Genomic DNA, 5,256 nt, shown 5'->3' on the forward strand with positions numbered 1-5,256 from the left:
TTTGTTGGGATTGAAAACTACAGTTATTTCGCCAAATAATGATTTATTAACTTTTTTTATATATTTTCATTATACTGTGTTGTCTAAAAAATAATATTAAGTGATAAATAAATTATTTTTATTTAAAAATTGGCATGAAATCACAGTAGTTTACAGATGTGTTGGGAGTTTGGTCATAGTCTAAAGGAAAGTAACAGTTCTTTTAACTGGGTGAATTTCAACACTTGTGCAATGTAGACGTTTTCTTTATTGGTCACACTTCACAATAAGGTTCATTAATAAATGTTATTGCATTTACTGACATGAACAAACAATGGACAATACATTTACTTTTGTATTTGTTCATGTTAATGTAAGTTAATGAAAATACAGTAGTTCATTGTTAGTTCATGTTAACTCATGGTGCATTAACTAATGTTAACAAGCATGGACTTGAACGTTAGTAATGCATTAATAAATGTTCAATTATGATTAATAAATGCTGAACGTGTTGTTTATGATTAGTTCATGTTAGTAAATTACTAATTTACTTAGTAAATTACTAACTTACTTACTACTAGCTAGTAAATTACTGCATCCAAAATGGTGAAAAGCCTTGGAGTAACGATTGATGACCAACTAAACTTCTCTGACCACATTTCTAGAACTGCTCGATCGTGCAGATTCGCACTCTATAACATCAGAATGATCCGACCCTTCTTATCTGAACATGCAGCTCAACTCCTTGTTCAAGCTCTTGTTCAAACTGGATTACTGCAACTCTCTACTAGCTGGGCTTCCAGCTAACTCTATCAAGCCTCTTCAACTGCTCCAGAATGCAGCAGCACGAGTTGTCTTCAATGAACCTAAACGAGCACATGTCACTCCGCTGCTAGTCCGTTTGCACTGGCTGCCAGTTGCTGCTCGCATCAAATTCAAAGCTCTGATGTTTGCCTACAAAGTGACTTCTGGCCTTGCTCCTTCTTATCTGCTCTCGCTTCTGCAGATCTATGTGCCCTCCAGAAACTTGCGTTCTGTGAATGAACGTCGCCTCGTGGTTCCATCCCAAAGAGGGAAGAAATCACTTTCGCGAACGCTCACGCTCAATCTGCCCAGTTGGTGGAATGAACTCCCTAACTGCATCAGAACAGCAGAGTCACTCGCTACTTTCAAGAAACGACTAAAAACTCAACTATTTAGTCTCCACTTCACTTCCTAATCTGCAATTGCCTCTTTGAATATCACACTAACTGTACAAAAAAAAAAAAAAATACTAATACTTCCCTTCTTAGACTTTACAGACCTGAAACTTGCCTATAGCACTTATTCATTGTTGCTCTTAGTTGTGTAAATTGCTTCCTTGTCCTCATTTGTAAGTCGCTTTGGATAAAAGCGTCTGCTAAATGTAAATGTAAATGTAGTAAATGCATTAACTAATGAACCTTATTGTAAAACCTATTTATTTTTTGTGATCATTGTGACTTTATTTAAATGATTATTAATACTTTTGTTTGAGTGACCCGATAAAGCAAGGACTAGCTGATGAAAAAAAGAGTAATTGTGTGCATTTTAATGTGAAACTGACGTTTGTGTAAACCTAAGTGCTACTTTTTTTTTAATGTGACACTACATAAAAAGAAAACTAATCAGTGATGATGTTAATATCCTTTTTGACCACTGACTTATCCAAGATTGTACAATAATACATAATCTGCTTAGCCTTTAGTAAACATTGAAAAAAGTGTATTGTATTGCTATTTTGTTCAAAAAAAGTGTGTACACTTTAAATCATGGGTTTTAAATTCAATTCCTGGAGAGCCGCAGCTCTGCGCAGTTTTGCTCCAATCTTAATCGAACACAGCTTATCCAGGTGTTAAAGACCCTTGAACAACTTGATTAGTTGGATTAGCTGTGTTTGATTAAGATTGGAGCAAAACTGCAGAGCTGCACTCCTCCAGGAATCGAGTTTGAGACCCATAAACAAATTACAGCTTAAAGCAGGAGTGCCCAAACTTGTTGCTGGAGGGCTGGTGTCTTGAATATTTTAGTTCCAACCCCAAGTAAACACACCTGAACCAGCTAATCAAGCTCTTTCTAGGTATACTAGAAACTTCCAGGCAGGTGTGTTGAAAAAAGTTGGAGCTAAACTATGCAGTTTGTACATAGTTTGGACATCCCTGTACAGTCAAGTGTGTTGAAGGAAGTTAGAGCTGAACCATGCAGGACACCGGCCCTCCAGGACTGAGTTTTTGGACGCCCCTGCTTTAAAGGGTTAAAAATACTTAAAATTAATTCTTGACATCATCAGGGTTGCTGCTGCTGGTAAAATAGTAAGTGAAAGTTGATAATATAGTTATAAATTAAAAGTTTAAATATTATTCAAATTTATGATTCTTCTACTAAGACTCACATTTTATGTGTGTCTATGCCAGGGGTGCCCGAAATCAGTCCTGAAAATCTGATGTCCTGCAGATTTTAGCTAGCCCATAGCTTTGCAGGCCCACCAGGACCGAGTATGGTCACCCCTGATCTATGCTATTTATAACTTTTTCAAATCGATGCACACGGGCAAGGGTTAAATCTAAGGTCTCAAACTCAATTCCTGGATGGCCGCATCAAACGCAGCTGATCCAAATAATCAAGGTGTTCAAAAGAGTCATGAGCACCTTGATTAGTTGGATCAGCTGTTTTATCAGGGTTTGAGCAAAACTATGCAGAGCTGCGGCCTTCCAGGAGTTTGAGACCTTTGGGTTAAATGGTGTCTTGATGCTAGCAGTGCTGCTCTCAGACCTGTCATTACATCAATTTTATATGATAATCGAGTTAAAAGATATTCTAATGGTTTCGCAGTTATTCAACGAAGGATATTTACTGACTTATACTGAATATCTAGAGAAGTTACGTTTTCCAGTGCCTCCATGTGGTTATAGTATTAGAACTGATGCAATACCAGTAGGCCTAGTGAGGATTTTGCATGTTTACAGTGAACCAAATAAACTATTAATATTAGATTTTATTAGATGGTGTTAATATCAAAGATAGAAAATAATCAGTGTTGGGCAAGCTACTTGACAAATGTAGTAAGCTAAGCTATTAGCTACTCTACTAAAAATGTAGCTTAACTACACTAAAGCTACCCCCTGGGAAATGTAGCAAGCTAAAAGCTACATGGCAAAAGTAGCTTAGCTACATATAAGCTATTTTTACAATTTTCATTTTAAAATCAAAGCAACTTAAATCCAAGACAATCATATCTTAGTGATCAATAAAAATGTCAATGAAACATATGAGGCATAATAGTTCAGTTCAATTACTTACTGTAAATAATATGCTGTTCTAAACAGAAACACATTATGGTATATGACAGCTAAAACAAAAAAATAAATAAAACAAGGTGTTACACATTTAAAATACTTTAGTTGTTTATATATATATATATATATATATATATATATATATATATATATATATAGTCACTTATTGATCCACGATTGGTAGATGTAGCTTGCGTGGACGCTACTGCGCTACTTGACTAATAATTTAGCTTCGCTACTGAAAAGTGAAAGCGAGTAGCGACGCTTCTGCCCAACACTATATGCCGAAGCATGCTAATAGGACTTTTAATTTGCCAGTAGTTTGGGTTAAGCGCTTCCGGTGAACTTTATGCCAACGGAAAAATCTGCGTGTTTAAGGTCTGTTTTCTTTAAAAATCAGCGATCTCCACTGGCTGAGTGATATCCGATATAAAGTGGGCCTCAGATTGTACAAGAAGCACTGCATTAAATGACATTTTCCCCGCCATGTCTTTATAATATGAGCATTTATTTTACCCCTGTATATTCAATGGAGCTTCTGCGCTAGCCTGCCGATTCTGACAGGCGAGTGCGAGTAAAAGGTCTTTTGTCTCGTTTTACGCTTGAACAACTAAACGAATGCCAAAATTTATTTAACTGAATGTATTTTAATTACATTACAACATGAATGCTGTAAAAGGAACCGTATAAAATGACAAAAAAAAAAACTCACAACAACAGGTCACCGGAAGTTTATAAGTGTGGGAACAACACTAGCTCAGCATAAGCCCAATTATATTCATCTGTCTCTATATTCTACTGCATCCCAGAATATTACACAGCACCAAAAATGTAAAAATATATATTGAATATATTTAATATGTTTTTGTCCATAGCAGGCAGTAATTCGCCGTGACCCTCAGGGAAACACGGGAGGCCGGAAGTGGGTCCTCGCTGCGAGGGTTATGGTGGGTGGGAGCAGCGAGGCCCACTCATCTTCTATTTTAAACTAGTTTCAAACTTTAGTTTACTATGGTTTAAAATAGAAACCATGATAACTGTTATGATTTAACTTTATGCAAAAAGCCTAGAATGACCAAGAGGCGACACTCAATAGAACGCTCCACTGCAACAGCAGCGCCCAGCAACAGACCCCGGATTCTGTTTCCCAAATTGCACTAGAGTGTCGCCTCTTGGTGATTCTATGTTATTTGCTCTATGTCTGACTGTTGTAATGTTTTGCTTTGTTTTTCAGCTGAGTTGTTGAGCAAAGAAGGACAACCGTTGAAGAAAACAGTTGAAGACAACCGTGGGTTATATTAACGAGCGCGCGCATTATAAAGTTTTCTGGGCTGTTTTCTGAAAGTTTATTTTGTTTAGATAACCATGCAGGTCAAACAAAATAAAGTACACTCTTTCTAAACACCTGTCTCGTCTTCCACAGCAATACACTGTCATATAAGTCTGTTGAATGCATTTGTATGCAACATGGTTTGACATCACAGTAGTCTAACAAAAAAATCATTGTTATAAATGTACCTTCATTTGTCAACATTTGGTGTAGGTAATAAAAAGTTTTTTTTTTTTATTCTGTTTGTTTAAAACCAGCAGATTTACTATATATTTAACATTGTATGAACTTACTGTTATTCAAAAATTTGCTTAATAAAATGTCCTAAGACAAGAATGGGTATTGTTTTGGTTTTATATCAACCTACTGTAGGTTTTAGGTTGACTACAGCAGGTATAGGCTACATACATCATAGGGAGTTTTTTTAATGACCCAAATCAAGTAAAACGTCTCTTACTCATATTTTTAGCATGCTAAAGACAAATTTAAGTATATAAAATACAGTTTCCAACAACAAAATGTTGTCTTGTGAAAAAGACCAGTGTGGTGGTGAGAAAAAAAAGTATTGTCAAGTTACGTATATGTAATACATTTCTTAGAATCATTGATTCATTATCCTGCAACTTTTAGACA

Source organism: Danio rerio, chromosome 21 (assembly GCF_049306965.1).
Source record: "Danio rerio strain Tuebingen ecotype United States chromosome 21, GRCz12tu, whole genome shotgun sequence".
NCBI classification, from domain to species: Eukaryota; Metazoa; Chordata; class Actinopteri; order Cypriniformes; family Danionidae; genus Danio; species Danio rerio.